This window comes from Myotis nattereri (assembly GCF_964212035.1).
Source record: "Myotis nattereri genome assembly, chromosome: Y".
Classification (NCBI taxonomy): Eukaryota; Metazoa; Chordata; class Mammalia; order Chiroptera; family Vespertilionidae; genus Myotis; species Myotis nattereri.
In genome coordinates, this window is record NC_138094.1 from 9451514 (window position 1) to 9471190 (window position 19677).

Consider the following 19677-nt stretch of genomic DNA (forward strand, 5'->3'; position numbering starts at 1 on the left):
GGAACTAGACCCAGAGGTAGCAACCCTGATCGTCATGGTTCACTGGTTTGTGGATAGCTGACATGAGCTAACCTCTAGGCCAAACTCCATGGGATTCTCATTACCCAGAGACCTGTGGGGAGTCGATAGTTCCATGCTCTGTCAGAGGTCTTCTCTGGGCATCAGAGGTGGCTTCCATCCCCTCTAAGTTCCAAGGTGTTCCTACCAAGGTGGGGAAACCATTAAGGAGAGGGTGCTGTTGACACATCTCAAAATGGACTGGGGTCTGTGCGAAGGTATATCCTTGCTTTCAAAGAAGAAAGGCTTTACCATGGGCGACACATCTTTGCCCAACATAAGCCTTTCTGGCGGACTTTAAAGGATCATGAATTGGATCAGAGGGGCCTGGTCCCTGGTCATGAGCTGGGGAGGGAGGACAGGAGTAGGAGCAGAGCATGGTGCACGGTATTCACTATCTAAGGCCACAAGGGGTCAGCAAGGGCCTGTAGTTGGGAAAGGTACTTTCGTTGTTATCCTTTGCTGTGTAGAGTCTCATTAGCTGCATGCTGAGCCATTCCTAAGTGGGACACAAAGAATGTTTACTGTTTATATCAATGTTGATTGTGTCAGGATAATTCCTTTTCTGGAAGTGCCAGTAAGCATCTCCCAACAGAGCGGGATCAAGAAGGGGTTGAGGGAGAATTTCCAATCTCCAGCTCTGCCCGTGGTCCCCGAGAAGGGCAGGATTTGGATCGCCCTAACCCCAGCCATCCTGTGATGTTCTTGTTACCTTGGTCCCACACAGCAATAGGGGATGTCCTAGGATTCCTCTGCCTTCAGCACTGTAACTCCTGCAGTAGGAAAGTAAGGACACCCTAAGGCGGGCTTGATTCCCTCGGCTCTGTCATTGGGGCTCCGTCTGTCCTGACTCAGAAACACACGGATGGGGCACAGGCAGGTTTACAGCTGTGAGTATGGGAAACGCAGAGTTTATGCCTGTATTATTATTTATTAATCATGGTATCCTTTTCACATGAACAACTGTTGTGGGAAACTGTTTATTGCCTTCACTATCTGATAAGCATAGACAGAGCACTCCCCGAAACCCCCCGAAGGCTGGGTGCCTTTGAAGCCCTCCCAAAGGTCGGAGCTAGGCGCCACCTCTGTTTGTCCAGACAGTGGTAGCTGAAACTACTCCCCCATTTATTATTATGTAAATCCTTGCTGATGGGCTAGTCTGCCTGTTACAGGGGGTCACCTGCCTAGGGCTATGCTATGGGTGCATCCCAGATCAATAAAAGCTTGGTGAGGCCTGAGCATAGAGGAGAAGTCCTTCGGAACTTGCCGCCTGGTCCCCCAATATTGCAAAATTATCTTGTGTCTTTTTCTCTCATTTGCTGTGCGGCTCCTCTTTCAGATACCGAACCCTACTCCATGCGAGTCATGGAAGGAAACACACTCATCATCTGGCGCCCGACGGGTAATCTGGAATTGCAGGTCTCGCTGGAGCGAGAAAAGGAAGTTTTCACCGAAAAGGTGTGGAAAACTCACCGAAAAAAGGTGAGGGGGATTCCACCGCAGGCAATGCCCAGGATCAACTACAGAAGCCTAGGTCTGTAAGTAACTGGGAACGTTTTCTTAACCAGGCTAACAAACGGGGAAGGATTTGGCTTTAAGAAAGTAGATTCAGCTTTAAAAAGGTATATTTGGCTTTTAGTAAAGTAAGAAACTTAATTATAGACTTTTGATTTACATGTTTAAAGTATTAAAATTTTAGAAGGTAATATCTTATAGTTTTTGCATGTTATTATAGAACATAACCCTTGGTTTCTTGAAAAAGGTACATTAGATCTTAAAAGTTTGCCAAAAAGTTAATCAGAACTTGCCAAAAATTGTTTCCCCTTTTGGAACACGGCATTTCATTTCCTAGAGGCTTAAGAGAGGTCAAGGAAGATAAATCTCCTCCCCTTGCACCCTCTGCTCCTTAAGAGGAACAGAAAGAAAAGAAAAAATGGGAGGAATGGCCTTCATGGCTCCCTCCACCTCCATGTCCTAATCCTGAAATGTTTAATTTGCCATTAATAGAATCACCTGTGCAAAAAGGCCAAATTAAAAAGAAATTGGAATATTAAAAGGTACTCCTTAAAATCAGGCTGAAAAAAGAGTGCCATGGTCATCTTAATGTGGTTTCTTGTCCAAATTAAAATCTTAATTTGTATTTGGAATCTAAAATCTGTAATAAGAAATGAAACCCTGCTGCCGAGTCCGCCTCCGGTGTGGAGAGATTCAAAGGTGGCAGGAAAAGGCAGAGTTATAAGCTCTCCCACAATGAGATTACTTAATGTTTCATTTAAAAATTACCGGAGAACATCTTATGACAACCAAACTTTGGCTAAGATAACCTTGGGTGCTAGCCATTGCTTTAGAAAGCGAAATAGGGAAAAACTTAAAATGTCTTTTTCAATTAAGCATGACTTTGGGAAAAATACACCATCTGAGTCATTTGCTGAAACTTCCCCCAAAGCAGAAGGTGGGGAAAGGGAAGAAGGAGCACGTGGCGATCCAGCCCCCTCACCAAGTATTCTAAAATTAAAGTCCTTCTTGTAATTGAAAAGCTTTTATAAATTTATAAATGCACCCGGGATTTCTGTGCACATGTAAAGGGAAAAGGACAGTTTAAAAACGAGTGCGCATAGTTTTGAGTTGAACTTGACCTTTTGCAGTGTACAGAATAAACACCCGAGACTGTTTTGGTCTTAAAAATGGCAGAGATGAACCGGACAAAGAAATGCAGGCTGGTTTCCCGAGGCGATTTAAAGTAGCTCTTTTGAAATTTCCCGCCCTGGGGCAAGTACCACCAGGAAGTTGATAGTCAAGTTTACATGTGAATAGCTATGGTTTTGCTTCTTGACTTCCACAACAGGAAAATTGTGACCATTTTGAAATTTAACAGCTATGCCAGGCTTATTGGCTGGAAACTTGTCTAATTGCAATGGCTAATTCTTCCAGTACTATGTTGAACAGGAGTGGTGAGAGTGGGCATCCCTGTCTTGTTCCTGTTCTTCGGGGAAATGGTGTTAGTTTTTGTCCATTGAGTATGATGTTAGCTGTGGGTTTGTCATATATAGTTTTTATTATGTTGAGATATGATCCTTCTATTCCCACCTTGCTAAGAGTTTTTATCAAAAATGGGTGTTGTATTTGTCAAATGCTTTTTCTGCATCAATTGATATGACTATGTGTTTTTTTTTTTTCCTTTCAATTTGTTTATGTGATGTATCACATTTATTGATTTGCGGATATTGTACCATCCTTGCATCCAAGGGATAAATCCTACTTGGTCATGGTGTATGATCTTTCTGATGTACTGCTGGATCCGATTTGCTAAGATTTTGTTGAGGATTTTCGCATCTATGTTCATGAGAGATATTGGCCTGTGATTCTCTTTCATTGTGTCATTTTTGCCTGGTTTTGGTATTAGGGTGATGCTGGCGTCATAGAATGAGCTTGGAAGTGTTCCTTCCTCTTGAATTATTTGTAGTAGTCTGAGGAGGATAGGTTTTATTTCTTCCTTGAATGTTTGGTAAAACTCCTCAGTGAAGCTGTCCAGCCCTGGGCTTTTGTTTGCTGGAAGCTTTTTGATGACTGCTTCAATTTCTTCCATAGTTATTGGCCTTTTGAGATTTTTAGATTCTTCCTGATTGAGTTTTGGAATGTTGTATTTTTCTAGGAATTTATCCATTTCCTCCAGGTTGTCTAGTTTGTTGGAGTAGAGTAGTCCATAGTATTTTTTAAAAATCATTTGTATTTCTGTGGTGTCTGTTTTTACTTCACCTGTATCATTTCTGATTGTGTTTATTTGGGTCCTCTCTCTGTGCTTCATGATGAGCCTGGCTAGAGGTTTGTCAATCTTATTTTTCCTTTCAAATAACCAGCTCTTGGTTTCATTGATTTTCTGTATTGTTTTTTTGGTCTCTATGTCATTTATTTCCGCTCTAATCTTTATTATCTCCTTCCTTCTGCTCACTCTGGGGTTTTCTTGTTGCTCTCTTTCTAGTTCTTTGAGATGTAGATTTAGATGATTTACTACCATTTTTTCTTGTTTTTTTTTTTTTTTTTTTTTTTTTTTTTTTTTTTTTTTTTTCAGCTAGGCCTGTAGAGCTATAAACTTCCCTCTCAGGACTCCTTTCGTTGTGTCCCATAAGTTTTGGATTGTTGTGTTTTCTTTGTCATTAGTTTCCAGGATGTTTTTAATTTCTTCTTTGATCTCATTGGTAACCCAATCAATATTTAACAACATGCTATTCAGCTTCCAGTGTTCAAGTATTTTTTTTTATTGTAGTTTATTTCTAATATTATGTCATCATGATCTGAGAAGATGCTTGGTATGACTACAATCTTCTTGAATTTGGGGAGACTTCGTTTGTGACCCAATATGTAGTCTATTTTTGAAGATGTCCCAAGAGCCCTTGAGTAGAATGTATATTCCATGGCTTTGGGGAGAAGTGTTCTGAAGTTTTCAGTTAAGTCCATCTGATCTAGTGAGTCATTTAGGATTGCTGTTTTCTTTGCTGATTTCTTGTCTAGAGCATTTATCCAGTGATGTCAGTGGTGTATTAAAGTCCTCTACTATGATTGTATTGTTGTCAATCTCTCCTTTGATATCTTACAGGAGTTTTTTTTAATGTATTTGGGCACTCCTGCATTGAGTGCATATATGTTTATCAGGGTTATATCCTCATGTCGTATAGATCCATTTAGTATTATGAAATGGCCTTCCTTATCTCTTGTTATGGCCTTCACTTTGAGGTCTAGTTGTCCAATATAAGTATTGCTACTCCAGCTTTTTTTTCATTTCCATTTGCCTGAAAGATTGTTTTCCAACCCTTCACTTTCAGTCTGTGTGAGTCCCTTCTTCTGAGGTGGGTCTCTTGTAGACAGCAAATATATGGGTCATGGTTTTTTATCCATTCAGCCACTCAATGTCTTTTGATTGGAACATTTAGTCCATTTACTTTTAAAGTTATTATAGAAAGGTACTTGTTTTTGTAGCTATTTCTATTTTTTGTGCCTGTTTCCTTTCTTAGCTTTTTATTTTATTTTTTTTTTTTTTACACCAGTCCCTTTAGCATTTCTTGCATTGCTGGCTTGGTGGTGATAAACACCCTTAGCCTTTTTTTGTCTGTGAAGCTTCTTATTTCCCCTTCAATTTTGAATGAGAGCCTTGCTGGATACAGTAATGTTGGACTCAGTCCTTTGCTTTGCATCACTTTGTAAATTTCTGTTCATTCTTTTCTGGCCAGATGTGTTTCTATTGAGAAATTATTTGATAATATAATAGGAAATTCCTTGTATGTAACTTCCATTCTCTCTCTTGCAGCCTTTAAGTTTCTCTCTTTGTTCTGAGCATTTGACATGGTGATTATGATGAGTCTAGGTGTGGGTCTTTTCAAGTTCACTTTGTTTGGGAATCTGTGCTTGTCTGACTTTTTTCTTCTCCACCTCAGGGAAGTTTTCTGATATTATTTCTTCAAATAGGTTTTCTAAGTCTTGTTCCTCTCTCTGTTTCTCTGGAACCCCTATTATTCGTATGTTGTTTCGTTTCATGTTGTCCCTTAGCTCCCTTAGGCTCTCCTCCTGTCTTTTAATTTTTTTCTTTAATAGAATTCAGTTTGGGAGTGGTTTTGCTTCCCTGTCTTCTAATTCGCTAATTCAGTCCTCCGCTTCTCCTAGTCTACTTTCAATGGTGTTTTTTATTGCAGCTGTATCGCTCTTCATTTCTTCTTGGTTCTTACATAATTAATTGATTTTTTTATCCATTTATTCTTGATTCTTGCACAAGTTGTTGATTTTCTCCTCCATCTGGTTTGTTCATACTAGGACCTTAAGCTGAATTCTTTTTCTGTCATGCTACATGCCTCTGTTTCAATTAGCTGCTTTTCTGGCAAGTCCTCCTTTTCTTTCCTTTGGGGGTTTCTTTGTCTGCCCATGTTTGATCTCACCGACATATCTATATGTTGAGTCATTCAGTGGCTGTTCCTTGGGTGTCAGTGGCTCCTCGGTCTGTGGTTCCTCCTTGGGCGGTTGTGTTAGCAGCTGCTCCTCAGTTGGCAGCCGCTCCTCTGGTGGGTGCTCTTCACAGCTGTGGTGGCTCCTCTGTCTGGTGGGGGTGGCATCACACACAGCTGCCATTACCCAGAGAGAGTGTGCTGATCACAAAGCAGCTGTTCCTTGTATGGGGGCAGGCTACACACGTAGCTGCTACTCCTTGAACTGAGGCCAACTACTCACATCCTGCTAATACTTGGATGGAGGCTGGCTGCAGGCTGCTGTTGTTCCTCTGATTTGATGGGCTGCTTGTGGGGCTACTGATCCTAGGACTTGGACACATTTATTTCAAGTCTACTGCTCCTCAGACGGGGGTGGGCTGCTTTCGAGGATTCTGCTCTTTGGATGGCAGTGAGCTGCACGCGTGGCTGCTCCTCCTCAGACGGGAATGTGCCACTCATCCATCTGCTGCTCATCGGACAGGTGCATGCTGTTGTGGCTCTGCTCCTCGGACCAGTGCATGCTGCGCAGGGCTGCTGCTCCTTGGACGTGGGCGGTCTGCTCGTGTGGCTGCTGCTCCTTGGAACAGGGTGGGCTGCTGCAGCTCCTTAAATGAGGCCTGGCTGCTCGCAGAACTGCTTTTTCTCTGATGACGGTGGGCTGCTCACACAGCTGCTGTTCCTCGGATTGGGCAGGGTGCTCGTGCAGCTGCTGTTACTTGGCTGAGGGCAGATGCTTGTTCAGCTGCTGCTCCTCTGACTAGTGCAGGGTGTGCACAGCTGCTGCTCCTCAGATGGGGGTGGGTTGCGCAGGGCCGCCGCTCCTCAGAAGTAGGAAGATTGCTCGTTTGCTGCTCCTCCTCGGACAGGTCAGACTGCTCCCATGGTTGCTACTCCTCAGATGGGGAAGCGGGCTGCTCACTTAGCTGCAGCTCCATGGACAAGGGCAGGCCACATGAGGCTGCTACTCTTAGGCTCGAGACAGGCTGCTCAGAGGGCTGATGTTCCTTGGAAAAGAGCGTGCCGCTCAAGTGTCTGCTGCTCACATGGTTGAAAAAATAATATGAAAAGAAGAATTAAATAAAAGAACAAACAAACAAACAAAAAAGGAGAACAATGAAAAATGCAAAAAAAAAGCTAAAAAATAATAAAAAAATAAAAATGAAAAGTTGAAATGTCATTCCTTTGGCTGGCTTAAGATCCCAGTTTTCAGGAATGTTTGTGCTCTTTGTTGTTGTTGTTGTTGTTGTCATTGCTGGGACTGAAAGCCCCTCTATAGGCCAGACCCTGTTTACTCCCAGGGACTAGTCAGATTATTTTAATCCTTCATCTCATTCAGGGTTGAATCTGGTTGTGGCTCTATTCCTTGCCTGGGGCCTGGAGGGAGGAATTTTAGCCTCAGGAGAAAATGGCTGCCCAAGTCCTGGGCTCATGGGTGACTCAGCACTCAATTTACTGCCACTTCTCCTGGCCCTCCTTCTCTCCCCAGCCTCTCCCCAGATTCCACTCATCCGCACCTTCTCCCACTCTTCAGCACAGGTGAGTGTCTGTATCCGAAATGTCCTATGAACAGGGTTCAGTGAAAACAATCAAACAACCGCCAGCCACAGACACGGGGAAGGCTAAGTCTCTGTAAGCTCCTCACTTACCGGCACAGCATGGTCTAGTCAGAGCTTCAGGCTGCCCCTTTTAGGCTCAGTCCTCCGTAATAATGGAAGCCAGATCTCAAATCCCCCCGCACCAACAGTCCCGCAGTACTCCTTTCCACAGTCAGGGGCTGTGCCTGTCCAAACAGTCGTGGCTGTGTGCCACATGTTCTCCCTTTGACCCTCTGGGCTCAGAGGTGTGGCAAACTTTCCTGCCCAGATCCCTGGTTTTTACCTTATCAGAAGAACTCTGCCTTTCCTGGCTGCAAACTGTCTCACCAGCTGAGTGTACTTTGCCAGTTCAGGGTGGGTGTTATTAGTTTCAGCTGCTCACTCCATTTCCTCCAGGACAAGCCCTGGGACATTCTTGCCTATTCTGCTGCCATCTTGGCTTCTCGAGATTTAATTTTTCAAATACAATTATTGCTCCCCAAGTTATTTCACTTCCTTTGCCTGAAAAGTATGTTCTCTCCTTTCACTTTCAGTCTGTGTGCGTCCCTTATTCTGAGGTGGGTCTCTCATAGACAGCATACATATGGGTCTGCTTTTATTATAATTTTAGCCATTCTATATCTTTTGAATGGAGTGTCGAGTCGATTTGGGCTTAAGGCTATTTTGATAGGTACTGATTTGTTGCCACTTTTTTCTTTATGCCTGTGTTTCTTCTTTCTTTTCTATTCCTTCTTTTTACAACAGTCCCTTTAGCATTTCTTGCATTGATGGTTTAGTAGCGAAACACTCCCTTAGATTTCTTTTATTCTGTGAAGACATTTAATTCCAATATAGTTTTGAATGATTGCCTTGCTGGATAAGTATTCTTGGATTTGATCCTTTGTTTTGCATCGCTTTGAATATTTCCTTTCATTCCCTTCCGGCCTGATGTGTTTCTGTTAAAAATCATTTGATAATCTAACAGGAGAGCCTTTGTAGGTGACTCTCTGTCTCTCTCTTACAGCCTTTAAGGTTCGGTTTGTATTGTTATTGTTTGCCATTGTAAGTACAATGTGTCTTGGTATAGGTCTTATTGGTTTCATCTTGTTTGTGACTGTCTGTGCTTGTGTGACTTTTTCTTCCCAAGATCAGGAAGGTTTTGTGATTATTTCTTCTAATAGGTTTCCTAATTCTTGTTCCTCATCTTGTCCTTCTGACACCCTTATTATTCATATGTTACATTGTTTCATGTTGTTCCCAATCTCCCTTAGGATATACACCTGCTTTCTATTTTTTCTCTCCAATTGCTTTTCAGATTGTGTTGTTCAGGGTGTGTTACTCTGCCCTGTCTCCTAAATCACTGATTCAATCCTTTGCTACTTCTAGTCTACTATTGAAACCTTCCATCATATGTTTTTATTGTAGCTATTATCAATTTTTTTCATTTTTCCTTGATTCTTACATAAGTTGTGGATTTCCCATGCATCTGGTGTATGAACTGTATGACCCTTATTCTGAATTTCTTTTCGAACATATTGTATGCCTCAATTTAATTGAGTTCCTCTTCTGGCAATTCCTCTTTTTCTCTCCTTTGGGGGTTGTTGGTTTGTCTCCCCATTTTAGCTATCATTGCAGAACCCAGGTGCCAGATTGCAAGGGGCCAATGGCCACAGAGTGGATCGGCAAGTCAATTGTGCACTTCAAGACTCACAGGAGGCAGTGGCGGTTGTGGGGGGCTGGATTCCCCCTGTCCGTGGGTCTGCCGCTACCGTAAAAATGTCTTTGGCCAGAGTGGCTCTAGGATCTCAGGTGATGTGTGAGGCCCATCTGGTGGAGGTGAGGCTGAGTTCCTAGTCATAAAAGCTCTCCCCTTCAAGATGGCTTGTTTTCTTAGAACCATATTTAACATCAAACAATGTAGTAACATAAAAATACTAAAGATTGTGCAAGGGTCCTATTAAAACTAGAATTGAGAAACAAAACAGTACTATCTAAAAACAGAGTTGCAGTCATACTGGACATTTTTTTCTGTCATTTTAACTGAAGAAATAGTAAAAGTAAGAAATCTGAGAGGTGGTAGAGGAGGAATAAAGTTCCTAATCATTTTGAATGAATGCTTCTTTGTTTTAAAAATAAATAGTTTATGTAAGCCGGGTGCACTGAAAAAAATGAAATAGATGTTGTCCAAACTTAAATGAAGTAACAGACACATACTTTTTAGAATCCACATTACCCAGTCAGTATTGCTCAATGGTTGAGGATAGAATTGTGAACCAAGATGTCTCATCATCTATTCCTTGTCAAGACACATGCCCAGGGTGCTGGCTGGTTTGCCAGTATGAGACATTTAAGAAAACAGCTGATCAAAATATTTCTCTTTCATCTATGTTCATATCTCTCTATCCCTCTCCCTTTCTCTCTCGCCAGAAAACCAAGAATAAGCCTATTATAAGGCAAGAATGGAATGTGTGTGTTTTCTCCTGGAATGTGAGACATTTTAGACCTTATTACTAGAGGTCTTTGGAGGACTTTTATTAACCAACATATATGGTTCTGTGTTGAATATCTCAATGGAATATTGTTAATAATGAAGTGTTTCATAAACTTACCATGAAAAAGGACTCTATCATTTTTGAAGGAATTGCTTGGTTTGGGAGAAGAATTTGAGGTTGATCTTGATTTTAGTTGCAATAATTAGTAGGTTTCAAACAGTTGTTCATTTTTACAGGTTAAATGTTATGTAGTGTTGATATTATGTGATATCATTTTAGTCTGTGGATGGAAAAACAATTAAAGTAGATTACACCAAGAAACCATCTTTTCAAAGTGGGGGTGGGCAGGGTGCACCACTTCCATCAAGAAATAGAGGTGATGTGAGAAGTCTGGAAGTGGAAGAGGAGGAAGTAAGAGAAGCAAAAGGACATCCCTCAGGTGGAAAACACTTAGGTAATGTTTCAAAATCTAGGGATGGTAGGAGATCTGACTTAGGTAAACGCATAATACAATATGCAAATGAGGTATCATAGACTTGTGTACCTGAAGCCTATGTGATCATATTAACTCCTATAAATTCAATAAAGAGTGCATAAACTGTCAGTAACTCAAACGTTTTTAAAAAATTAAAAAAAGATATTATAATGAAACCATTATTTATGTGAAAACAGTAACATTGAATGAAGAGATACACCTCAATTTCATTCATATCACTCAAAGCAAAAGAAATGATACCATTCATTAGATTGAGAATGTATACTGATGATCAATATGATTTGTAATTGCTAAAGAGGTATAGCACTTATAATAATGAATGCAATATGTAATGTGTGAAACACTCCTAATGACCTTACAGGGATAGGATTTAAACCTCAAGCTAAATTCAGTCTATTTTAGCATTACTGTTTGCCTCTATTCACTTCAACTGTTCTCTGAAGAACTCAATTCTATTGATCTTATGTTAGAATGTTACACTTTGGGAACAGGAAGTCATGTAGGTTTAAAGTGAAGATTCATACTTATTGAACTACTAAGAATTTGTTCTGAAAGTACCCTTCTTTCGTCTGAATAAAGGACATCAGTTCACCTTGGAAAATTCCCACTGAAATAAAAGTTGGTCTAACTATACATACTTCAAGGACACACACTTCATTATTTAGAATTGGATTTGAAATACTAGTTTTGAGTATAGGAATGTGCAACCCTGTACTGTGTAAAATAATAATCTCTATTATTAATTTGATAAGACGATCTTGTACTTACGTTTGATGTAGAAAACTTTCCATTTGGAAACTACATAAGAGAAATGTCTATGGTATTAAATAGATTCACAAAGGGGTCTCTGACTCAGGAAAAGGCTGAAAAACAATGATTCACCAAGTTTATTTATCTTTCTTTTTTGTATATGAAGACTATGAAACATGAATAAAAATGTTGATGAACTATTTTCAGGGAAGTTGTATTATAATTAATTTATGTATTTGCTTATTTTACTGACTGAAAGGAAAGTATATTCATTTCAATATATCTGTAGCAGGAAAAGTTGGTTTCATATTAACCAGGTTTCCCAATTTCAAAGATTTAGTGTCCATTTGTGATAATTAGGTGTGTGACATTTCACGGGAAATTTCCTAAAGTGTTATTGCAGAGTTTGTGCAAGATGAAGGTGGATGTTCCTGTTTTTCCCACCGAGGTGCTACTGAGAAGAGTTTGATAGTTCATATTTGGCCACATATGAAGATGCTCATAGTTCTTCTTTCCCATGACAAATTACAGAATTGGAAGATAAGCCTCTTTTCTATTTAAAAATGAAAAGAGTGATTGTTAATTATGTATTATTCAACATGTTTTCTTTAAATACTATCAAAATAGAGTATAGTATTCTGATCAAGAATTTTTTGATAAAGGAACTGTAGGCATTATATGATAAAACTCATTAAATAACACTTTTTTGTGATGCATCATGTTTTGACTTTTTATATTTTAATTTTTAACTATGACGTTACATGTTTTAAAAGGTTTTATTGAGATGAAACTAATTTGAAGACTAGTTGAGACTGTTTTCTTTTATCTTTAAAATAACTTCATTGACTTACTGTCCTGCATTCTCTGCATTCAAATTCTGGTGTGTGTACGTGTGTGTGTGTGTGTGTGTGTGTGTGTGTGTGTGAGTGTGTGTTTTGTTTTGCTTTTTGGCACGTATATATAATGCTGCTTCAGTTCTTTCTCGGTTATCCAAACTGATTTTCAATAACTCTGAGCACTGTACTAAAGACATGTGAAGATAGGATTTTATCATTTTGGGCTAACCAGCATGCCTATGACCATCATCCTGTTTGGTAAAGATTTATACACAATAACCACACTTGACCATTTAACAAATGTTGATCCTACTCAAGTAGAATGATGTTCTTTATAACACAGAGGATGGCAGACATACAATTAATCTTCACAGCAGTGGCTCCATGGGTGGGTTCCCATCCACTGTAAAGGGCTCCATCTTCAAGAAGTTGGGATCCTCCACCTACAAGACCTGCCCATTCTATTCCAAGACAAAGGACTTATGGGACGGGAAGTCAAGGTAAAGGGTACAGCCTCTCATGGATTAGGGTAATGAGCTGTTTTAAAAGGAATGCTGCACTTTAATTTCAGGAAGCCAAGTGGAAAGTGAGTAGTGGATGGGCGTCTATACTGAACACTATCTTATTGTTTCATTGTTAGGAAATAATTCTTCAGCTTCTAATTAGTGAGGCAAGAAGTAGATAACACCCAAGTGAGAAATGCATTCCTTTTCATCTATGTTGATACAGTGTTCCTCTTTTTTATATTTACATTTTTAATATTTTAAGAAAAATGATTTTAGTATCATAATGTTACATTCAATAAATGTTAATGTTTCCAGAAAAACTATTTTAAATGTAATAATTTTACATGCAATAAGCATTAATATTCCAAGAAAAACAATCCTATCTAATAAATGAGAAACATGGTAATTACCCGTAACTTCGCTACCCTTCCCATGGCTAATCATGTCGATATGCAAATTAACTGCCAACCAAGATGGCGCCCGGCAGCTAGGCAACTGTCGCGAACAGGAGGCTTGCTTGCTCCAGTGACAGAGGAAGCCAACGTTCCTCACCTGCCACTGCTGGGCTCTGTGCTTTTCTCTAAGAAACATTGTTACAAATATAGAAGCTAAACAAAACCCCAGATACCTGCTTTCAGTCAGCCGGGATCTCAGAGCTGCAGTCGCAACAAAGTTTCAAATACAGAAGGTAAACAAAGTCCAGAAACCTGCTTTCAGCAGTCGAGGTCTGAGCTAAAGCTAGCTCTCAGCTCCAGTGACAGCCATAGAAGGTAAATAAATCCCAGAATAAAAGAAAAAGGAAAAAAGGAGAGGCTGGGAGCTTCAGTCACCCACCAGCCTGAAAATGGCCCTCAGCCCCTAACCCAGACTAGCCAGGCACCCCATTGGGGACCCCCACCCTGAAGGGGGTGTGACCAGCTGCAAACAGCCATCATCCCCTCACCCAGACTGGCCAGGCACCCAAGCGGGACGCCATCTTGATCCAGGACACCCTTTAGGGGAAACCAGCTGGCCCCCACCCATGCACCAGGCCTCTATCCTATATAGTAAAATGGTAATATGCCTCCCAGCACTGGGATCAGCAGAGCAGCAAGGCCTCCCAGCACCAGAATCAGTGGAGACATGAGGCCTCTCAGCACTGGAATCAGCGGAGCCGCGAGGCCTCCTGGCCTGGGATCAGGGGAGCCACAAGGTCTCCCAAATCCGGGATCAGTGGAGCCACAAGGCCTCTTAGCACCCGGATCAGCGGAGCCACGAGGCCTCCTGGCCCCTGGAGCAGTGTGACAGGGGGCAGCACCAAAACCCCCTGATTGTCCTGTGGCTCTATGTGTGACAGGGGACGGGGCCACAACCTCCTTATCCTCTCTGCTCTGTTCGTGAAAGGGGAAGGCACCCCAACCCCCTGAATGGCTCTGCTCTGTGCCTGAGAGGGGGAGCTCCCCAACCCCCTGATTGGTCTTGCTCTGTGTGTGACGGGGTAGAGCCACAACCTTCCCATCGGCCCTGCCCTGAGTGTGACAGGGGGGAGTGCCCCAACCTCCTGATTGGTCCTGCTCTGTGGGTGACAGGGGGTGGCGCACCAAACTCCCCATTGAACCTGCCTTGAGTGTGACAAGGGGCAGCGCCCCGACCCCCCAGTCGGCCCTATCTGAGCATGACTGAGGGTGGCATCATAACCCCCTGATGGGCCCTGCTCTGTGCATGACAGGGGGGAGATCCCCAACCCCCTGGTCAGCCATGCTCTGTGTGTGATAGGGTACGGAGCCCCAACTCCCCTGATGGGCCCTGCTCTGTGTGTGACAGGGGGAAGCACCCTAACCCCCTGATCAGCCAGCTTGGTATGTGACAGGGGTGGCACCACAACCCCCTGATCCGCCCTGCTCTGTGCATGACAGGGGGTGGCGCCGCAACCTCCCCATCGACCGTGACTTGAGTGTGACAGGGGGCGGCACCCCAACCCCCCAATGGGCCCTGCTCTGAACCTGACCAGGAGCTGCGGGTCACGCACCTAGGCATTGGGCCTGCCCTCTGCCACCTGGGAGTGTGCCTAAGCCAGCAGGTCGTTATCTCCCAAGGGGTCCCAGACTATGAGAGGGCACAAGTGGGGCTGAGGGACACACCCCCCACCCCCGCCAGTGCACAAATTTTTGTGCACCATGCCTCTAGTTTTAAATATAATAATACTGGAGACCCAGTGTACAAATTCGTGCATGGGTGGTGTCCGGCCCCCACACCCCAATTGCCGGGTTGGCCAGGGGGAGGAGATGCAGGTGTTTGGCTGGCTGGCCCCACCCCAATCGAGTGGGGGATCAGATGGGAGAAAATGAAAGCCAGGGGAAGAGGCTGTGGGCAGCTTACTGACTGGCGGTTCCTTGATCATTGTAGGGGGAGGGGGACGGCGGACAGAACAGTGTGGGGCTGGCTGGAGGGTGCAGCCGGGGATGAACTCATTCATTTAAACAAAAGGGAAGATTAATATTCCAATCAAAAAATGGGCATAGGACTTAGACACTTTTTGAAAGTGGACATACAGAAAGCCAAGAGACATATGAAAACATGCTCCAAATCACTAATCATTCAAGAGATGCAAATCAAAAGGACAATGAGATACCATCTCACACTGGTCAGAATGGCTATCATCAACAATTCAACAAACAACAAGTGCTGGCGAGGATGGGGTGTAAAAGGAATCCTCTTGCATTACTGGTGGGAATGCAGACTGGTGTAGCAACTATGCAGAATACTATGGAGTTTCTTCAAAAAATTGAAAAAACGGAGCTCCCATTTGAACAGGAATCCCACTACTAGGAACATATCTCAAGAAATGACAAACACCACTCAGAAAGGGCATATGCACCCACATATTCAGAAGAAAAGACAGTGAGAATGAAAGAAATGAGATGCAGATAGCAAAGCAATGACCTGCAGGCCCAGAGAATGAGCCCTTTTCTTGGCTTTGTTCTCCTAAGCCTTGGATCTGCAGGAATAGAGGCTACAGTCCCCTATAGCCATAGGCCTTCCCCTTGGCTACAGCTTGGACCTCAGAGACCTTCCAGGTTGGGGTGCCCTCTCTTGTTGGGTGTTTCCTTCCACGCCCTGCATGGAGTAGGGTTCGTTATCTGAAAGAGGAGCCGCACAGCAAATGAGAGAAAAAGACACGAGATAATTTTGCAATATTGGGGGACCAGGCGGCAAGTCCCAAAGGACTTCTTCTTTGCTCAGGCCTCACCAAGCTTTTATTGATCTGGGATGCACCCATAGCATAGCCCTTAAGCAGGTGATGCCCTAGTAACAAGCAGACTAGTCCATCAGCAAGGATTTACATAATAATAAATTGGGGAGTAGTTTCAGCTACCACTGTCTGGACAAACAGAGGTGGCACCTAGCTCTGAGCTTTGCTAGTGCTTCAAAGGCACCCAGCCTTCGGGGGTTTCGGGGAGTTCTCTGTCTATGCTTATCAGATAGTGAAGGCAATAAACAGTTTCCCACACTCTCTTGCCCAGGTCCTATGAACCTGTTTATTATTACATTTTTATTTCTCATCCCAGGATATGTTTACTGCTGAGAGAGAGAGAGACAGACGAGAGAGAGAGAGAGAGAGAGAGAGAGAGAGAGAGAGAGAGAGAGAGAAGAGATCCCTTTCTTCCCTTAATCACCCTGACCAGGAATCCAACACAAAACCGAGGTGAATTCCCTTACCTGCCAGACTAGCAACCTCTGGTGTTTGGGATCAGGCTCCAGCTCAATGAGACACCAGCCAGGACTGTGACTGTCCATTCTACCAGGGGCCAATGTGTACCAGTCTGTAAGTGACACAGAAAGCAAATTCGCCATGTGCAAACTCTGGCGCTTGCATCAATGCGAAGAGCAGGTAGGTGGTGACAGCCAGGAAAAGGCCAGAGGATTATATATACTTCAGAATGGGGGGCAAGGAGGATTTTGCATGGAGGTTGGTGGCCAGCAGTGCTGCTGGAGAAGGGAGGGGCGGAGCAGAATGGGGTCAAGTGTAGTCTCGCTCACTGATTGAAGTTCATGTGCAAAGAGCATCTTGTGCATGGCCAGCGCACCCAGCATAGCTAGTGCATCCTCCTTTCCACGAGGTGGCCCCAAACCCCCTGTGTAGGAGAATTACCCTGTGAAACCAAGACTATGCCTGACGGATCCAGATAAGGGACCTGGGGACATGCAGTGAGCTCCAAACACTGCCACCTGCTTGTTGGCAGCTGCACAGTTCAGGACCAGTGCCATCTGGAGGTGGGGGGTTCAGGGGAGGGGGGCGGGTCCTGCTGGGTCAGTACACTGCGGATCTCGCCAGCACTTTGTGTCAGAAGTGTACCCGCAAGGGCCCTTTGGGTGAACACAGGAGCTTGTGTGTACAGGTGCAGGGCGGGGCGTGGGAGGGACCACGCAGGCCAGGGCAGGAGGGCTGGCGAGGTAACCTCCATGTTAAGCGTGAGGCTGTGCAGAAACCAAGGCCCTAGGAGGCGAGGGCCCAGGTGCTACTGGGGCGGGGCAGCTACTGGACGTGGACCTTCTCTCCCAGGTGGTGGAAGCTGAGGCTGTGGACAAAATGAGTGCAGCAGAGGAGGCGGTGTCCCAGGTAGAAGCAGAGGCGAAGCCTGAGGAGCAGTGAGCAGAGCCAGGGCCCAGTTGGACAAGCACCCGGCCCACACTGGAGGTGCTGGCGGCCCTTCAGGTCCAGCTGAGCACTGAGAGCGCCCGAGCCAGCAGGGTCTACATGCAGGTGAAGCGCAAGACCTCTCGGCTTAGAAAGCCCATTCTTGAGTGCAGAAGGGCCATCATCCAGTGCATCCCCAACTTCTGGGCCCAAGCTGTATCCTTGCCTGAGCCCTTCTGGCTTCACTGCTGACAAAGACCACAGGGAGTAAGTGGAGGAGGAGCCAGGAGAAGGTGAAGGGGAGGAGGACAGAGGAAAGGGCCACCCCACCCCAGTGGCACAGCACTGGGCAAAGCGATGGCCGGCTTCTAGGTGTCAGGTCAGGAAGTATGGGCACAACGTACCACACCACAATCAGATAGTGGAAGGGCACCTTTTCTGGGCAGTGGAAAGATTCTTGGAGGCAGTGTTTTGTGTTTCTCCCTTTTTGACCAAAAAGCTCAGTGTAAACACTCAGCTCATTTAAGCCAGGTTTAAGGTGAATGCTTCCAGTGTCCACTCTCAACACATCAGATGCCCATAGGAATTCCAGGCAGGCTTCCTCCCTCTTCCACAGATACACACACAGGTATACACAAAGGACCAGAGGTATACACACACACAAACACACACACCCGTTTATTGCAACTCATGTGCAATAAAAGGCTTATTTCCAACCCGGAATGAAGCCTTTGTGACCCACATGGACCTCTAGAAGATGTGTGCTGCCACTGTTTCTGGAGACCATACATTTCGTGTAGGCGATCCTAAGGGACAAGGCCAGAGTCCATGCGGACACCCTAAGCCAGTGGTTCTCAACCTTCCTAATGCCACAACCCTTTAATGCAGTTCCTCATGTTGTGGTGACCCCCAACAATAAATTTATTTTCGTTGCTACTTCATCACTGTAATGTTGCTACTGTTATGAATCATAATGTAAATATCTGATAGACAGGATGTATTTTCATTGTTCGTGACCCACAGGTTGAGAGCCGCTGCCCTAAGCGCTGCGTCATCTGCACAGGCACACAGAGGACAGGGAGGTCTCAGAACATGTCTGGAAATGAACCCTCCGATTGTTAGGGCAGGTTCATGCTCAGGTGAACATGAACTCACAGGTACCATTGTTGTGAGCATGTGTGAAGAAAGGTAGGTGGTGAGGAGGTTGGAACAGGGGCAATGTCTGCCATCCACGGCCAACTCTCGTATGCCCCCAGGATGGCTCCGTGGCTTTTAGCTGCCCATTTCGTTTCACAGCCTCTGAGAGCTCCTTGACCAAAAGCAGATCCAGAACCACCGCCGATATCAGCCTTCATCAGTGACGAAGATGAAGACCTGCTGAACTACTTGATCAATGTGGAGGTCAGACTGGGATACAGAGTGGAGCCTGGGATGACAGCTTTGGCACCCAGTGGGACGTGTCCCAGCAGAAAGAAAGGGAGGGGAGGTGGGTGATTCCTGCAGGCAGGCTCACTCCAGAAGCTGGCAGACAAGACACTTTACTAGTTGCATCTCTTGGCAGGTGAAGGAAGTGAGCCTTCCCAAATACCGCTGCAAGTTTATGTTTTCCTTCCGGAGCAACCCCTACTTCCTGAATGTCCTGATCATTAAGCAATATGATGTCAGCCTTGCAGGTGAGTGACAGTTCCCAAGATGGGCCTTTGGAAGAGCAGGAAAATGGTGGGTGGGTGTGGACATTGGACCGATGGGAATCCAGCCTTCCAACTTCCTTCCTGCAGGGTACAGGGCCTCCAGATCCACTCCAATCCTCTGGTTCTGGGATTATGAACGTGGAGCCCCCAGCCGCCGGCAAGATACAAGCAGCATCAGCTTCTTCAACTGGTTGTCTGAACATACCCTGCCCGGTTCAGGCAAGATTGCTGAGGTGATTGATACTGCTCTGGCCACTGTCAGAAAATGTAATGGTGGAAGCCCCACATGCTTGAAAAGCAGAGTAGCAGACTGGTCTGTTTTCCCTCTTCCCTGTGTTCCTTCCCAGATCATCAGCGAGGACCTGTGGCCCAATCCTCTGCAGTACTACCCTGCAGACTCAGGACCCAGAGGAGCGAGCTGCAGAGGGGACCTGTTGGAGAGGAGGAGTCCTCCTGCTGGGCATTAAAAGGTGAGTAGTTGCCCCTGTGAATCTCCTTAGAAAAGTGAATGTGGAAAACCGGGCCTGGGTAAATTGGAGGTACCCAAGTGCACCAGGAATGTGTGTGAGAGCAGCAAAGGGAAACTGGGAGTCTTGGTGCCCTCAGAATGTAAGCAGATGAGGGTGCTGTAAGCACCATGGCTTTCAGGATGACTGGCCTCGGGCCCTGGGCAACAAACATGGTT